At 43.3% G+C, this 19,261-nt stretch overlaps 1 protein-coding gene across 2 annotated transcripts in view; it reads right to left on the reverse strand.

Moving 5' to 3' along the window:
* Positions 1-19,261, reverse strand: part of GRIA1 (glutamate ionotropic receptor AMPA type subunit 1) — a 308,116-nt gene that overhangs the window by 20,891 nt on the left and 267,964 nt on the right. The window lies entirely within an intron of this gene.

Raw genomic sequence — 19,261 nt, forward strand, 5'->3', positions numbered from 1 at the left:
TGTTTTTAAACTCCTCCTTACAATGTTTAGTACAAGATGTTCTATGCAGGATAAAAGTGAGAAATACTTTTTTTGGAGGGGGGTGAATGAATGAATGAATGAATACAAATAATAAGTGCAAACAATAACCTTCTGTGCCTTTAACTCAGTTATTTGGTAAACTCATCTATCTGGAATACAACAGTAAGGGTCCAGAGTGTGCAAAGAAAATGCACAGGGTCATAGGATAATAATTGTAGTTAACATTTACTTTTTTGAGAGCTTAATAGGGGCCAGGCATTGGTACTTTACATGCTTTATTTAATTTAATCTCCACGTCCCTATTTGGTATCCTATTATTACTCTTACATTCCACAGACAAATACATAGCCAGCCTAAGGTTCTAACTCAGCTCTGCGTGACTAAAGTCTATGCAGGTAACCACTGTTCTTTGAAGCTTGCCCCAGAGTAGGTGCTCTATGCATCAGGAAGCCCAAGAAAGCTTATTTAGACCTTTCTCTCCTCACTCCCTCCATCCTTTTCAAAACTTTTACTTTGCACACAGTTGCAACACCCAAGGATCTCCATTCTCCAAGCCCACAGCAGAGCAAAGGCAGCATATGAGGAAAACCTCAATATAGCCATTTCGTAAGATGCTAGTTTACAACTTGACTATAAGGAAGAGGCCAAAGAAATCTTCCTTCCTTCCTTCCTTCCCTTTCTTTTGTAGGAGATAAAAATGAGGATCCAAGAACAGCAGTAGCCTGGGACTATTCTGATTCTGGCAGATCCTCAGCTACCTGAACCCTGACTTTCAGCCACAGGGGCTGATGTCCAGGGGGAGTATCTGGATCAATGAATCGTCTTGGAAGTCTTGAGAAGGGAGGAGTGGGAACCCTAGAAAGGTGGTCTCCAGGAAGGCCTGGTACTCATTACGATTCAGTATATTCAGACTGGCCACTGTGAAGAAGTTTGAGGATCCTATGCTTGCAGGGAAATCGAAGTTTGGGGAAAAAAGCAGTCAAGGGAGATATTTCAGATGGTTTTAATTGGGCCTCAACTTACGAAAGGCTAAGGACTGAATTCTGGGCCTCAGTTTTGAAGCAACCATCTCTCTTTCACAAAACTTTGAATTCAAGCATCTGAGGAATATGGGATAAAACAGCCCTTGGAGCTTACACCCAGCCTGCAGTGATATGTTATGCCTCTCTTCCCTCAAAGGAAGCTTCAGTTCTCATCGCATTAGGCTGCTGGGCATCCCGTTTCCCTTCAAACGGCGTGTTTCTTCCTGCTTCTGTGTGCTTCCACTTGCTGTTTCCCTTAACTTCTCTCCCAACACTGGTTGCCCTGCAATGCTCCCTGTGTTTTCCTTGAATTTTTCTATCAACACTTGATGTCTGACTGACCTTTCCTTTGAAAATTCCTGGAACCTAGCAGTCAATTCGTTGCCCTGTCTACTACGGTTTCAAGCGTATTAGCCTTAGTCTTTCACTTGATTATAAAGTCTTTGGTGTAAAGAGTCCATGTCTTTGAGTCAACTCCCCAAATGTTTATGGGAGCCAATTAAGTGTCAAGTACCATGCCAGGTACTTAGTAAGGATAAAGAACTGAGCAAGTTAGAAACCTCATCTTTCAAGGAATGTACACTCCGATGTGGGAAGCAGAAAAGCTTCTCAGTGGTTCATGGAAGACTGTATCTGATTTTATTTTATTTTATTTTATTTATTTTTTTTAAAGATTTTATTTATTTGTCAGAGAGAGAGAGAGAGAGAGAGCGAGAGCGAGCACAGGCAGACAGAGTGGCAGGCAGAGTCAGAGGGAGAAGCAGGCTCCCTGCGGAGCACGGAGCCCGATGTGGGACTCGATCCCAGGATGCTGGGATTATGACCTGAGCCGAAGGCAGCTGCTTAACCAACTGAGCCACCCAGGCGTCCCTGTATCTGATTTTAAAATAAAGAATTATGCACACATTGCATGGAGCACTGGGTATGGTATGTAAACAACGAATTTTGGAACACTGAAAAGAAATGAAATAAAATAAAAATGTTTTTAAAACAATTAAAATAAAATAAAATAAAATAAAATAAAGGATTATGGAAGGACCAGAAAAGGGGAGAGTTTAATTCTGACAGTGGGTAGGAGTTTGAAAAGCTTCAGGGGGTGCTCTGGGAAAAGGGAAGAGTGAAATCAGGAAGTAGAGCAAGGAAGCACAGGCCTGGGGAATGTGGTCAGGAGGGAGACTTCCAGGAAATGAGGCTACAACAGCTGACTGAGTCCAAACCCTAATTATCCTGGAAGGATATGCCAAGAAGTCAATACCCACAGGCAAGAGAGACAGGGAAGGTGGTTAAGCAGGGAGCTACAGACCAGCAGCCCACCGAGTCAGTCCTAAGTAAATATATATCAATCAATTCACCAGTATAATGACTCAAATGAGAGGAACAATGTTTCAACAATGTTGAAAGTTTTCACCCTGAATCTAGGGATAATGGAGACAGTAGGCCACTGCAAAGTAAACAGGGCTCACCTGGAATCTTGGGACTGGTTGTCAGTAGACGAGGAATTAGATTTATTCTCAATGCCGAAGGGCAGAATTAGATCTGGGGATGAAGCCATGGGGACACAGAATACTATAAACTTTGGAGCTCCTAGAGCTCTCAGAATTTATTTGCCAAGTGGCAGTCTGGTGGGACATTGTTGACCGGCAACTGCTGGTCAGGAAAAACGTGGAGGGAATTCACATGCTGGATAAAAAATTAGGATTCAGTCAGTGGGCCCCAAAAAGCTGGTGCAAAAAGCCAGGCCAATTTGTGATGAAGCTTCCACTTATTAATGGGAAAATGAGGAAAGATAAGGATTGTAATGCGAGTTTTTAGAAAGCTGAACTTTTCCATTTAAGGACAGTCCTGTATGTGCGATTGATTATGTCCTTCCTTCCCTTTTAGTGTTAACATATTTCTTCTCTTACTATATTACATTGATGAGAGGTGGTCATTTTTTTTTGGTCTTGTTCTAAGATATCAAGATTCCTTGGCAAGATAAATCATTGTCCTGTGTCTCTACCACCATTTTCTTTCTTGGCGCAATATTTGGTCCATGATGTCTCTAGTCTGGGATCCACTGGGCTTCTAGGGAAAGAGACTTCAAGGAGCTCTGCATCTGTACTCAGGAAGGGGGAGGGCAGCATAGAGTGAGGTTTAAAGGCGTTAGGGGGACCATGAAACAAGGAATTTCCATGCACTGGATTAAAAGTCATTGTACAAGTGGCATGGTCATTCTAACTCTTTCTTTCATGGGGCTGGTGGGTTCTGAAGCCCAGGGTGCTCCCTCTTTGAGGAAGATGCAGCTACTTCTCTTCTTCCCTTGTACATTTCTTGGAGCCCTGCAGTAGCCTCTACTGTGCAGGCCCCAGAGGATAAATAAACAACTTCAGTTCCTCAGCCTTCTTTGGCTGGGTGTTTCTGCTCCTTTGCTGAGGCCAGACCAGGGTCATTTTGCTTGGAGCGAGAGCCAGAGCCTCAGCAAGAACCAAAGCTTGTTTGTCCCCACTTCCTGAGATGAAGAGTGGTTGGGTCTAGTTCAGGTCTGGGTGTTTGTGGACCCAGATCCCAGAAAACACTCTCTTAATCACCTCCCTTTTGGACAATGATTTCAAAGACCCCCCTCCCCCATCTTTATAGTTCAGACTGTGACATTGTCACTATGGACTTTCCAAGGTAAATACTATCATTGATGGGGCAGTAAACCCCATGACAGGTAATGACAGGTAAATGATAGGTAATGATAGGTACACACTATCATTAAGGGCCCAGAAGAAGCTGCTGGCCCAGTGACTTGGAGTGGTGGGTCACGTGGGAGAGGTTATTTCCAACCATGCAGATGGAAATAGAGAGTTGGGTTATGTCTCATATAAAATGCAGACCTCCCCGTCTTGTTTGGGAACCCAGGTTAGGCCAAAGTTCCCTTCACCTGTGACCACTGCAGGTGGTTTTTGCTTCTGGAATATATTCAGGAATAGACAGTTCTGGGATCTCATGAGAGGGAAACTTGATCAGCCTCTGATTCAGCTAAAAGAAGATTTATCTTTGGTTTCTGACCCTACAAAATAACATAAAGGAGTCGGTTTAAAAAAAAAAAAAAGAAAAATACATATAGAGCCCTCTCTTCATCGCTCCACTGTGAGGTGGAGGAAAGAACTGGAGTCTGGTCTGAGTCCCTCACTAATCTCTGGTCAAGTTGTATGACAAGTCCTATAACTGTACCTCTGGTGACCAACTCCCAGTTTTCCCAGGGACTTCCCTGGGAAGGGACTTCCCTGGTTTTCCCAAGAAAAGTTCTACATCCTAGGAACCCTCTGAGTCCCAGGCAAACCAGGATAGTTCGTTACCATAATGGTATTTCAGTTTTCCCAATGAAATAGGACTAATGATAAGCCTTGACTCCAACTGTCTGTACTGTGAGGCTCAAATGAGGTAACAGATATCAAAGTGCTTTGGGATTACCTGAGGACAAGTGGCTGGATTAGAAGTGCCACTCACGCCGCCTCTCTTTGTGTTGGCGCATGCTCTACCTTGTACAGTCTGCCACTCTGTAGACCCTCTTCATCTTAGAAGCCTCTAGCATGTGTTGTTCTCTGCAAATCCTCTTGGGTCTTGCAGAATGGATCAAGACTGCCTTCCTGTCCCACTGTACTTGTACACCCTACAGCAGTAAACTCATCATCCCATATGCACTGCTGGCTTCTCCAACCAGACTAAGGGTTCCCTAATGGGGTCCCAGCAGAGTACCCAGCACTGTAACTAACACAGGAACTTCTTGATACATATTTTTTTGAACGAAGGAGTTTTAAGTTTCTGAAATGTATGCCGTATCACAGGGGTAAGTTACTTGAACCCCCAGAAGCTGCATACTGGTTTTACCTGTGTGATCCATATTTCTGGCCCTATAACTTTCTTTAGGGTCCTATGGCTACCGTCACCTGGTACAGTGCAGAGACCCGGATGGGGACCTGAAGTCTGGCCCCTTCAGCTGGGATTTTCCAGATAAAAAGCATTTTAGAGGCATGTTTGATCCTTAGCCCGCCCCACATTGTGAGAAGCGGGTGTCAACAGTTCATTTGCGGCTCACAGTAAGCCACATCTGGTCCCGTAACGCTGAACCACGTGCCAGCAGCACCACAGGGTCTGTGTCACACACTCCAGAGATGCGTGACAAAAGATAACAGAGGGAATGAATGAAGGCCTCCCTACAATTAATGGAGGGGGTGGAAACACCATTCAGGGTAAGAGCCAGCCCACTGTTCTCATCTCAGCCACCTTTGGTTCCATGAAAGGAAGGGAAGCTGGGCCATTTCTAAGGACCGGCCACCAAAAGACAGATGTCAATGAGAACAGAATGCTGGGCAGGCCAGCAGGACCATTATTTCCTTGTGGACTTTAAAACACACAGGGTTGTAATGTTGGAGAGTTGTCTCCTCCAGTGATGGAGAATGGCTCCTGAGGGAGAGAGGAACTTTGTGATCTCCTGGGTCTCCCATCCTGGGCCCGAACTGGTCTCTAGCTCTCTTCCATTTCCAGCCCCTCATCTCCTATTTCAGCAGCTCCACCACCCCCACCCCATCCGTTAGCCTTTTATTTTTTATTTTTTTAATTTAATTTTTTTTCCAGTGTTCCAAGATTCATTGCTTATGTACCACACCCTGCGCTCCATGCAGTATGTGCCCTCCTTAATACCCACCACTAGGCTCACCTAACCCTCCATGCCCCACCCCTCCAAAACCCTCAGTTTATTTCTCAGAGTCCATAGTCTCTCATGCTTTGTCTCCCCCTCCGAGACTTCCTTTCCTTCTTCTAATGTCCTTCATGTTATTCCTTGTGCTCCACAAGTAAGTGAAACTGTATGGTAATTGACTTTCCCTGCTTGACTTATTTACCTCAAAGATACAGATGTAGTGAAAAGATGGGCCATATGTACCTCAGTGTCCATAGCAGCAATGGCCACAATCGCCAGACTGTGGAAAGAGCCAAGATGACCTTTAAAAGATGAATGGATAGGGGCGCCTGGGTGGCTCAGTGGGTTGAGCTGCTGCTTTCGGCTCGGGTCATGATCTCAGGATTCTGGGATCGAGTCCCGCATCGGGCTCTCTGCTCAGCAGGGAGCCTGCTTCCTCCCCTCTCTCTGCCTGCCTCTCTGCCTACTTGTGACCTCTCTCTGTCAAATAAATAAATAAAAACTTTTAAAAAAAAAAGATGAATGGATAAAGAAGGTACGGTCCCTATACACAATGGATTATTACACCTCCATCAGAAAAGATGAATATCCATTAGTCTTTAATAATGGGATTCTACAAGAGATTTCCTTTGAGGCAATGATTCCCTGCTGCAAACAGCAATACAAAGATAGATAAAGAATGCATGAATTACTCTCCCCTTCATTCTTGTACAGTACGCTCGCTGGGTCTTTTACCTGACATATCTTTCTCCTTATCTTGCTTGTAGGTACTCTCCCCACTGATTGAAGGCCCTGTTCAGGAACTGCTGCCTCTTGGGGGCCTTCTTATCACTCCCACCTGAAGGACAAGACATTAACCCCTCCCTGCATGGTTTTCCCACTGTGCCTTGTTCATCCGTCTATCTAATGGTCAATCTATCAATCGTCTATCATCTTCATGGCATTTCCTCTCTTTTTTGTAATACTCTGATTTGTTACTAGGATGTGCCTTCTATACTATACATCCCTCTTAACTGTGACCAACACTCAAAATTTTGAATGGTTGACACGAAAATTGAGATTTCTAGTTTCTTTGGAAAACCAGATCTGGCAACATGCTGACGTGGCAGTATATGAAGTCAGATCTGAGTGGAGACTTTCCCCGCTAGATAGGCATGTAATCTTTTGTTCACTAAATCCCCATAATTTTCTGTGATTACCCAGATACTGTCAGTTTTCCATTTATAGTATAATGTAGTGGATAAGAGCACAGATTCTAAAGCTGGACTGCCTGAGTTCAAATTCTGGCTCTGCCCGTGACTAGCTGTGTGCCCTCAATAATTTAGTCTCTCTGTGCTGCTGATTTATTATCCATAAAATGAGATTCTTAGTAGTACCTGCTTCTTTGGGTTCTAATGAGAATTGTATGAATTAGAGAATGCATTTAAGGACTTAGAGAGTGTTTGCCATTCATAACAAGCGCTGGATATTCACTATAATTATTATTTATCATAGTGTTTACACTGTGATTTTGTTAGTTAGAGAAGTATTGTCTGTACTCATGGCTCTGTTAAAAATAAGGAAATCACATAAGCACTTACCGCCCCCCCCATCCATTTTCCTCATTTTCTTTACCTAACCCTTGGGGGCATTTTTGGTTGCAGCTCCTTTATTAGGTAGCCAATCCTGGGTGTGCCAATATCATAATCATTTTGCTTTCCTTACTTTAGTGCATTGAAAAATACTATACTTATAATATTGGTAGAATTAAATGGTATGATTATGGTCATAAATTTTCATCATTTGTCTTTAGGATGTGCACTAGTAATGGCCAAAGAGACTCATGAGTTAAGAGTTGCTTGGTTTAATTTATGTTATACAGTTATATGGCAGGACTAGTATTTCCTGGTTCTCATGAATCTACACAAGACCAGACATATCAACTGACTTTATAACATGCTCAGAAAGTCACAATACATCTGGGAGTTGGCCAGGTAGGGACTGATCAGTGTGACAAACAATCAATAGGAATTGTCTACGTGCTAAATTTTCTGCTAGGTTCTGTGGGACCACTGACCCTTGCTTCACTGAACTGTACTTTGAAAGATAGCTAGAAAGAAGAAAGCAGTAAGAAAAGACAGCAGGGGGGGGCGGAAAGTGGTATTTGTGGGTCCCAAGGAGACTGACTTGAATAGTGCTATGGAATTTTTTTTTTAATTCCTCCAAAGGAATACATTTAATTCCCATTGGAATAAAGAATATGATTAAGAGGTCATTATGCTCTTTTTCTGCTAGATGTGTGTGCTGAGGAGGCGTAAATAATATGTGCACATATGCCTGCCTGACTTCTTTTTGTTTGGCGACTCCCCTGGCTTACTACCTCCGTCTCCTTAGGAGGAAGTTGGCTCCTCTGTTAGGGATTTGCCTGGTCCTTTGCCCCTTTCCTCCCTGAGGAAGAGGCTGGTTAGATGTGATCACCATGCCATCATCTCAGCACATGGGGTGATTCATAAATGTTACTAAAACAGATGGCCCAGAATTTCTGTGCAGGGGCTCAGCTCAGGGCTACCCTTCTCCTTCCTTTCTGCCTGTCCTCAGAAACCAGGCTCTGCTCGAGAACTTCCTACCTTAGCATATGGATGGAAGCAAGATGGTTATTAGCTGAACTTTGGGGGGGGTGCTGAGTGGAAAAGAGAATAAAACTGTACTTTTGGATATTTCTGTCTCTTGGTAGCCCGAAATTCCATTCATTACAGTGAAAAGAAGCCGAAAGTGTTCTGATCCAGAGAAGTCAATCACCACTTATCTCCAGACTAACAGAGTAGATTATGAGTGTTGAGGGGAAGCAGAAGGGAAAGGGGAAGTGGGGGAGGAAAGGGGATTAATATCCCAGAACACCTTATGCACCCTGAGCTCCCTATAAGTGATTTCATTTATTCCCAAGATGATCCTGCAAGCTTATAACCAGATCCCCGTTTGGAAGTTGGGAACACTAAGCCTCTGAGACATTAAATAATGAGAGTTAACTTTTCTTAGCCATTTGAGAATGTGCCAGGCAGTGTGCTAAACACCTTATATTATCTCATTTAATTATTTAACAGTCACCAATGTGAACGCTAGTGTTACCTCCAGTTGTTGTATTTGGAGAAGCTGAGCATTAGGAAGGTGAAATAATTTGTCTGAGAGACTCCTGTCATTGACACACATCAATTTATCATGTTATAAAGTCAGTTGATATGTCTGGTCTTGTGTGCACATCTGGGATTTGTCCTCAGTCCTGACTTCAGGGTCCTAACACTCAATGGATGGTCATATAGCCATCTGCCACATAGCCAAGATCACACAGGCTGTGAACATGGCAGGCCAGGTCTGAGCGAGAGTCTAATCTACGGAAGAGCACATCTGCATCCCATGCCTGCGAGGCCTGAGTGTCAGGGCTGAAACAGGTACCCAGACTGCCCCCCTCTTGGTCTGCCTTTGTACTAGAGCAGCTGCCTTCTTAGGAAAGAATTGTGGGCAAGTCTGAAGGAAAGTTGCTGATGAGAGGGAGAGAGGGGAAAAAACATGCTATTTTTGACAAGAGGCAACAGCCTCTTACAAGAAAGCAACATACAATTTGTTTAGCAGCGGGAGAAAGCCCTGCTTCAGCAGGCAAATCACAGCCCTAGCTGGGCTGCCATTCTCGCGGCCATAGTCTGTTCATCCCAGGCCATTCATCTCTCCGGATTCCTCCTTGCCACCCTGCTCTGTCCACCTTCCTCCTCTCTCTCTCCTTAATGTGTTGCTCTGCCGTCTTGAGCTGGCCTGATAAGAACAGAGCTGTAACAAGCGTAAGTGTGCATCTGCCTTTGTGATTTTACCACAGTCCTCCGGAGCACCTGTACCATGGATCTCCAGCCAAGGCCGGAGCTTCTGGATGGAGGGCTCTGGCTGTGGAGGCTTCCTTGTGTTTTAAAGATGGCCACCTTAGAGGGTGGCAAAGGCGGTAAGGGGTGCCTCCATCAGCACAGAAGTGGGGATGTGGAAAGAAGAGGGGTTCGGGATTCAGGGTCTGTACTTTGGCTGTATCCTATAAATCATGGCAAGAACCTGGGCGGGGGGTCACCCCTCTGAAGCTTCCTAACTGGTGAAAGGGAAATGATAATACCTAAATCTAAAGGTAGGGGGGAGATGAATCATGAGAGACTATGGAATCCCAGAAACAAAGTGGGGGTTTTAGAGGGGAGGGGCATGGGGGCATGGGGCAGCCCAGTGATGGGTATTAAAGAGGGCACGGATTGCATGGAGCACTGGGTGTTATATGCAAACAACAATGCATCATGGAACACTACATTAAAAGCTAATGATGTACTCTATGGTGATTAACATAACAAAAAAATTAAAAACAAAGAAATAAAATCAATACAATTAAAAAATATGTAAAGGCAGGGGGAAGAAGGGTCATGCCTCGATGTCCCTAGGGCACTGGATGCAGGTGTGTGCCCAGCACCCTGTAGGTGTGTAAAGAATGGGTATCCTCCCTCTTTATGTGTGTGTTACAGTCAGTCTCGAACAGTCAGCTTTTCATTGTTGATAGGGGACAAAAGCACTACAGTTTCAAGAAGCATGAAAATCTTTGGAGGTGATTTTGGTTCAGTCTGTCGTGGGTCAGCAGGAAAACTTAGTTTGCACTGGCTGTGTGTTTTCCATTTCTAGGTATGGGACAATGACATCAACAGGTGGTAGGGCCCTGTCCCTGGGGATACATGTACCCCCTTATGCAAATGGTGCAGAAGGGAGGCCAGGGTTCTTTAGCGAATTCAGGCTGCGACAATGAGCCACTTCTTTGTGGGGCCGCAGCTTTCTGACTCTCACGTTGCTTCGGTGGGACTAAATGCAGTTATACTCATGTGCGTTGGGGGAGAGACCGTCAGTGATCTTTATCCTCTGAATAATCAGTTCTTCCTCACAGTTTCTGTCCTTATATCCATTTTTTTTCCCCTAATGGGTGAGAAGAGGTCCTGAAATCAGGCTGCCTGGGTTGAAAAGTCCAGCTTTCCACTCTCCATGCCAGGTAATCCCGGGCAAGTTCCATAACCTTTCTATGCCTCAGTTTGCTGAACTGTATGATTGAGGTGAACACAGTGCTACCTTCACGGCGTTGTTAGGGTTACATAAGCTAATGCACATCGAATATTTCATAGACGGTCCTGGGATGAGTCAGTGCCCGATAAATGTTAACAGTAGGTCTTATCATCACCACTAAATGCTAAATCAAGCCCTTGTCACACCTCCCCCCACCCCCCTGCCTGGACTTTGGCACCAGGCTGCTGTGCCAGTCTCCTAGGAGGGTTTCTCGGTTCGCTCTATAATCCATCCCAAGTGTCCTGACCTGAGAAGCTTCTGTATTGATGCAGTGCTCCTCTGGCAGACCTCCGGTCTCTATTCAAGCACACACACACACACACACACACACACACACACTTTCTCTTTCTGCCTCTCTCCTTCTCTTTGTCCCTCCCTCCCTCCCTTTTTTATCCCCCATTCCCTCCCTCTCTTCCTTTCTCTCTAGCTCTTCTGAGGATGCAGGCAAATCTAGCCTCTCTGCTCAGAGAGCTTTGTTTCTGATCAGGCCTGACCTGGGTCACAGAGTTCACGAGGTTACCATGACAACAAGCATCCCTGGCTACCCATCAGGAGGCAAGGACCAATTGAAAGGGCCTGTCATTTCCCTGGGACATACTGTATTTATTCTCAGCAGCAGGCCCTGCACAGTACTATACTATGGGAGGAGGGTGGGAGGGAGGGAGAAAAAGAAATATCGGGGTTTTATTTTTTTTAGTGTGTTCTCTGTGGGGGAGGACCACAAATTGTTCTCAGAGAGAGACATTTTATTTCTAATGCAGTCAGTGCTGGGGGGTGAGGCTGGTGTGCATTTCTGATGAACACAGCGTGTTTCACAAAGAAGGAAAAAAACAAGTTATCTGGTTGAAAAGTGACTTTTTGATAGGTCGAATGGGAGGAGAGGAGGGGTGGAGAATCAACATTAATGAGTACCCTCTGTGACGAGCACTCTGTGCTATATCATCAAAACTCAGAGCAACTGCAGCGAATTACTATTATTCCATTTTTACAGAAAAGAAAACAGAGGCTCATAAAGTTACCATGACTTACCAAGTGAGGTCAATCTACAGGTAAAGTGATGGCCCTTTGACCTGAATGAAGGTTGCCCGACTCTAAGGACCGCGGTCTGGACACCATTCAGGGCGGTTTCCCTGTCATGCTCCCATCACACTAACCTTCCTGTCTTTCTAAGGGGCTGTCTCCTCAGGCCTTGTCCATCTCTCTTCCCTGGCCTCTAGCCCTCAAAACAGACTGCTGTCTGCCTATAACAGAATTGCCCAGGGGACGTGTTAAAACGGCACATTCCTGGATCCCACCCTGGACCTGCAGCATCAGAAATCTCAGGAATGAGATTTTATTTTAAAGCAATTTCCCTAAATAATGTGATACATAGTGAAGTTGGGGAATGGTTCTTTAGAGCAACGGGATCAACACTGCACAAAACAACACTGGCTTATTGTTTACCCATTACATGCTGGGTCACTGTGATTCTCTAAAAGAGAATTCTCTTGATAGTCTTTGTAACACTCAAATCAGCATTAGGCAAAATAAAAAAAATAAAATAAGATAAAATAAAACAAAATAACATAAAATAAAATGTATTCAAGAAAGGCCCACTGAACCAACTTGAGGATGCGATTATGTCATGAGGTCCCAACATGGAGGTGGACAGGTAGGAGACCCTCAGTCCCTGGAAGTGGGGACACACCCCACAAAACCTTGTGATATCCCTTTCTGAGTCACAGCCTTAACCTCCCTCCTTTGGCCATATGCCAATACAGATGAGTAGTTCTTAGTAAATATTTCCCAGAATAGGGTTGTGTAAAAGGAGAAAAATATATTCAGTCAGAATACCAGTGTGACTAAAATGTTAATGAGCAATTCTGAACTTAAGTCTGATTACAGAAATCATTGGGGCACCTGGGGGGCTCAGTCGGTTGAACATTCGACTCTTGATCTCAGCTCAGGTCTTGATCTCAGGGCCCAGTAGGCTAGGCATGGAGCTTACTTTAAAAGAAACAAACTCAACACACACAAAACAGACCATAATATCAAAAAATGGGCAGAAGATATGAACAGACACTTCTCCAATGAAGACATACAAATGGCTATCAGACACATGAAAAAATGTTCATCATCACTAGCCCTAAGGGAGATTCAAATTAAAACCACATTGAGATATCACCTTACACCAGTTAGAATGGCCAAAATTAACAAGACAGGAAACAACATGTGTTGGAGAGGATGTGGAGAAAGGGGAACCCTCTTCCACTGTTGGTGGGAATGCAACTTAGTGCAGCCTCTTTGGAGAACAGTATGGAGATTCCTCAAGAAATTGAAAATAGAACTTCCCTATGACCCTGCAATTGCACTACTAGGTATTTACCCCAAAGAGACAGATGTCGAGAAAAGAAGGGCCATCTGTACCCCAATGTTTATAGCAGCAATGGCCACGGTCGCCAAACTGTGGAAAGAATCAAGATGCCCTTCAACGGACGAATGAATAAGGAAAATGTGGTCCATATACACTATGGAGTATTATGCCTCCATCAGAAAGGATGAATACCCAACTTTTGTAGCAACATGGACGGGACTGGAAGAGATTATGCTGAGTGAAATAAGTCAAGCAGAGAGTCAATTATCGTATGGTTTCACTTATTTGTGGAGCATAACAAATAGCATGGAGGACATGGGGAGTTAGAGAGGAGAAGGGAATTGGAGGAAATTGGAAGGGGAGATGAATCATGAGAGACTATGGACTCTGAAAAACAATCTGAGGGTTTGAAGTGGCGGGGGGGGTGGGAGGTTGGGGCACCAGGTTGTGGGTACTATAGAGGGCACGGATTGCATGGAGCACTGGGTGTGGTGAAAAAATAATGAATACTGTTATGCTGAAAATAAAAAAAAATAAAAGCAATGAGATCCAACCTTTAAAAAAAAAAAAAAAGAAACAAACAAAGAATAATGACTACAAAAACACCAGATACAGGTAAGACAGAATCAGTACAGTAGGGACAGAGATTGGTGATTGGGAACCTCTACCATTCTGCTGCAGCCCTCTTGGCAATGCCTTTCTGAACCTTCAAGGCACCCCAGAGGTGAAGTTGAGGAGGTGGCAATAAGTCTGTGTGGGAGATAAACCCCATTCTGCCCCCTTTCTGTCCTTGCCAGAATCAGTTTGTACCTGGTCAGGCCTTAAAGAGCGCAGACGTCTCAGAAAGTAGAGACTGCCAAGCCTTCAACTAGAAGTTATGTCTGTTGAGGAACATAGAAGTCTACCATGGCTTCCATTTGTCTCCAACCTGTTATCATCTGTGATTACATTCATTCCTTCTTATCAGACTGACTACAACAGCTTTCTAAATGATGTCTCTGCCTGTGATCCTCCTCTCTCTGATTCACATTGCAAACCACCACCAGGATAATCTTTGGGAGCCTGTTTGGTCCAGGATCTCTCTACATCAATGGCCTCAGTGGCCCCTACTGACACTGAATAAAAAATAGAGACATTTGAAATCTTTCACAGTATGACCACAACCAGTTGCTCCTACTTATTAATGCATTCTGTAGTTACAGTGAACCCTTTCTTGTTCCTAAAGTAAACCCCATGTTTTCGCACCTCTGCTCATTTTATCCCCTCCATCTGGAGTACTCCATCCCCACTTCTCATTATCACAATTTCTTCAGGTCCTATGTTAAATGTTACCTCTGCCACAAATCCTTTGCAGATCCTTCCATTCAGATGTTGACTATCTTTGTTTTGGGGTGTCACTGACTCTTACGGCACTGGGCAGAATGACAGGCTCTCTGTAAATTCTGCTCATAAGCTGTACTGGGTTATGCATAATTTAGGGGCTAGGACTGCATCTCTCTCACTGTTATTCTCTGAAGCGTGTGCACATCGTGTGGATGAGATATTGAGAAAGGAATCTGTGAAGATGAATGGAAAGCCCAGGGACCAGGTCTCAGACCCTTCTGGGTGCCCACCCACAATTCACTGAGCTGTAGGAGGGATCTCCCATCCCCCTGGCCCATACATCTGGCATGGACAAGACACATGACAAAAAATAAACGTCACAATCACAGAGACCAGAAAAGACTCCATAGTAACCATGGTCAAAGTTAAAAACCAGACTTTGACCAATGTTCTGATTAGGGTATAACTCAGCAAATCCATCAAATTCCTGATAAATGGCTTGTGAAGAAGAATCATTAATTGTGATTTTAACTTAGGCCCATCTGGTGTGGCTTCCTTCTTGGGTTGGTAAAACATGGGCCATGCCCCCTTATTGAGGAAATTTGAACACATTGTCCCTAACTGAAGGGAGTGTTCATCATAATAAAGAAAGGAGACTTTAGTTTGGACCAGCAAATACATTTAGTTGGCAATAAAAGGGCCCAATAGATCATAATTAGGTGATTTACCAATTGCCTTTCCCTAGTGACTGGCATTGGCTGAGCAGGTCTTTATCCATAACCTAAGGGCTTTGGAAACATAATTCAGCCCCTTACCCAACCCCAAACATGCAGTGACAGCCAACAAACAGCATCTGTTTCAAAGAAACACCACCTGTCCAAATGGAAAATCAAGCATGGAACCAGTTCGTTTCAATCAGAGTATTTGTTTCCAGAGCAGAAGAGACAAAAACACCATTCTGTCACTAACACAGTCTTTTAACACTCTGTAGGGACTCTGGCCTGGCTTCTGCCAAGTAGACTTGGCAAGTTGTAGCGGAACAGTTGGACCTCAGCTATCAGTTCTCTGACCTTCCGAGGCAGAACAGGGTGATCTGCCTTGGAGGAACTTGGAGCTTTTTTTCCAGGCAGGCTGGAAGGGGCTGAATCCCTGTAGGAATGGTGAAGTCTGGCTTTATGGAGAGTAAGTGATAGAGAAAGGCTGCCAGGGAAGTCCTTTTGATGTAGGCACAGGTGCTGAACCCAGAGCACATCTGCCTGTGAGGGCTGTGGAAGCCCCACTTTATAGGGCAGAAGGGAAGTGGTTTGTGACAGTGCCTGTAGTGTGCTGAAGAACCTTTCTGTAAAGGTTTCTGCAGAGCTCCAGCTTTGAGAATGGCTGAAGTGTTTTAAAAAGTATTTGCTGTAATTCTAAATAATCTGCATTAAAATTGATTTCTGCTGCCATATTGAACACAGATAAACCCCTTTTAAATGGGGACCAGAGGAAATGTAAGCAGATACTGCCTCTTACTGCTTCCTCACTCTCCACCTATGTCATGTAGATTGCATTCTTGGGATCAAATCAGTGGATTGAAGACTTCCGGAACAGGCACACAGGTCTGTGTGGCATTTGGGTTGCCATGATTCTGGTATTTGACCATGCCTTGGGGAAATGGCACCCTTTGGGGCATATGAGGCCAAGATGCAATGGAACTCTGGCTGGAGTTGTGTGTGTGTGTGTGTGTGTGTGTGTGTGTGTGTGCATGCTCTCATATTTTCTATAACCATTTTGAAATTCTCTGTTTCATGAAACTTCTGCACTATTGGTTGCTAGGATGATTCTTTTTAATACAGAGATGAGAGAGAGAATCCCATAGAGGCAAAAGGGATTTTCCTAGGTCAGAAACTCACTGTCCTGTTAGGATGAACATTACTCTTCTGGTTTTGAGTCAGGAAACCCCATGGCTCTCACAGAAGTTGCCACTGGAGAAAATGGAGCACTGGGAGAGAGCTAGCTGGGTACATTGGGTACCCACGAACATTTGGGTATTCTTGACTTGGATATCCACTCTCAGTGATCTATATCTGGAATGCATTCCTTTTCATTTCTCTTTTCCTTTCTCTTGCTTTCTCAGAATCAAGAAATAGTTGTTACATCTTATAGAGATATAAACAACAGAATTAGGGTTTTCTTTATTACAGAGTTGAATTATTTTCAATATTTATCCCCAAAGAATCTTGGAGTGTGTAAAACCCATTAAAGCAGTGTTACTGCTCAAAGAAGTGGTATTTCGCACATTAAAATGACCATCACTATCACCTTTCATCTTCACAGTAATGAGTGGGTGCTCTGGGCTTCGAACATCTGTTTTATAGCTTTTTTGAGTTATTGGCTATTGCTTGACCCATGAGAATAGGTACCGGGAACCTGACAGAAGCCCAGTCTTCTGCCTTTAATGATGCTATCAGTGATAAAACCCAGTGAAGCGTTAGAGTAAGTCACAGGCATGGGCTCTCGAATCAGGCTATCTGAGCTTGAAATCTGGCTACTTTCTTATTAGTTGTGTCAACTTAGTCAGGTAACTTAAATCTGTGACTCTGTTTCCCTATCTGTGAAGTAGGGATAATGGTATTTCATAGGTATGAAATTTAATTAAGATAATGCATATACCATATCATGTAGCATGGAGTAGGCATTCACTCAGTGGTAGATTTTATTATAGTGGAAAGTCATTTGCATGTGAGATGACCAGAGCTTTAGGTTCATGTCACTCAAACATCTAATATTTTCTGAGTGTGTCACCTTGTTTTCGGCACCTGTATGTGGGATGTGGTGGCAGAAATACTCTATTGATTAGACAAATCATGTCACCTCTCTGTGCCTTGTTTTCCTAACTTTATATCCAAGTATTTGGATCAAATAATACCCTTGATTCTTAAAGCCTTCATTAAATTGTAATACTGCATCATTGATGTTCTGAGACCTATAAGAGCTCATTCTCTACTCTGGGCTTTTCTAGGGTAGTGTTGTATAAGTTTCTGAGATAAAAGTCTCTTCCTCGCCAAGCAGTCTCCTCTGGATCCCCTTTGAACTTTGTCTAAACTTGTACAGAGACTCTTTTAAGTTGTTACAGGCAAAAATCCATGATTGATAAATACTAGTCCATTTGATTTCCTTTCATGAGATATATTCTGTTATGTCTGTACTCCTCCAGATACCTTTATTTCCTAATTTTCAGACAATTATTTAAAATTCTCCAACGTAGTCTGGAATGCCATAGCAAAAAAAAAAAATTATCTAATGTATTTTCATTACTCTTCAAATAAGGACAAACATTCTTTATAAAATCCTTCTCTGTGTCATTCTCCAATCTCAACTTAATGTTTTCTCCTTTCTATTACCTATGTTCCAAGAGCACTTGGCTTCTTTTAGTTGATCAATTGTACCATGATTCCTTACTTTAGAGTCTTTGCACATGCTGTTCCCTCTGCCTGAACTGCTTGTCTCTTTTACTCCCCTCACTTACGTTATTTACTCTTGTTAATCCATCATAGCTCAGCTTGAGAATAAGCCTTATTGGAAAAGCCTTCTTGGCCACTTCCCACCCATCCTGCACACCAGATTAGACCCGTTATCTTTAAGTATGTTTGAAATCTTCTTTGTCTTTATAGTTCTGCAATTTCAAGTGAATCAGCTGCTGATTTTCATCTGCTTGGGACACATAACTTTTGAATCTGGGTATTAATGTTTTCCATAAATACTGGAAAGTTCCCTTTAAATACTGCCTCTACTCTATCCTTTCGTCTCTGGGACTCATAGAAGATGTACCTGGGATTTTGTTTTTCTCTTTCAGGTCTCTTAACCTCTTTGTCATGGTTTTTATCTTTTTATCTCTGTGTGATGTCCTGGGAAATTATCTACATTGTTTTCCCCAGTGTAGTAATTTTCTCTTCCACTTTGACAATTTGTTGTTTAACCCTCCCACTGAGATTTTATTACTTCTCTAAATTCTAACTGGTATTTTTCTAAATATGTCTGGTCCCTTATGATAGTGTCTTTCTTTTTTAAAAATGTTTTTCATTACTTTTATGTCTTTAGATGTACTTTCGATTCTTGTTCATGTAGACTGTCATATAATTTGTGACTTTGCCCTGCTTAGGGGAGCCCCTGAATAGTTAGTTTATGCATTTTACTCTGGTTTTGATGTACTTTTCCTGTTTTGGCCTAGGGATTTCCTAACTTCCACTTAAAAGGCAATTTGTTCTAACTGTATCCTGCATATCTAGGTTTTGTATTGGGAGTTTTGTTCTGGCTATATTACTGGAAGTTGGTGTCCTCTAGGTCCCCTTTTCTCAGTGATCACAGAAACTGTCATAGTTGTCATGAGCCATCAAACAATACTCACCTGTTGCCTATCTTCCCTGCAAAAATATAGTTCCATAGGGAGAGAGACTATGTCTGTTTTGTTCAAAACTGTAGCTCCAGGTCTGAGCCTAGTACCCAGAACCTTGCAGGCTCAATATTACTGAAATTAATGCAAGATGTAGAGGCAGAGTTGGTCCTCGATGTCAGGATGGGTTAGGAACCCTTCTCCATCCTTTTGCAACCTTTTAAAACATGTTTCAACTTTTCCTTGAACATTATCCTTCCCTAAAATGATTTAGTCCCTCTGTAAATTGACATAACATCTCATAGGTTACTTCATACAATGCTGTTTTCAATTACCTTCTATATAGATTATCCCATGTGGACTCCCAATTATCTTGGATCTAGGAAGAGCTGGGTTGAGTA

Source organism: Neovison vison, chromosome 1, assembly GCF_020171115.1.
Source record: "Neovison vison isolate M4711 chromosome 1, ASM_NN_V1, whole genome shotgun sequence".
In the NCBI taxonomy this organism is placed as follows: Eukaryota; Metazoa; Chordata; class Mammalia; order Carnivora; family Mustelidae; genus Neogale; species Neogale vison.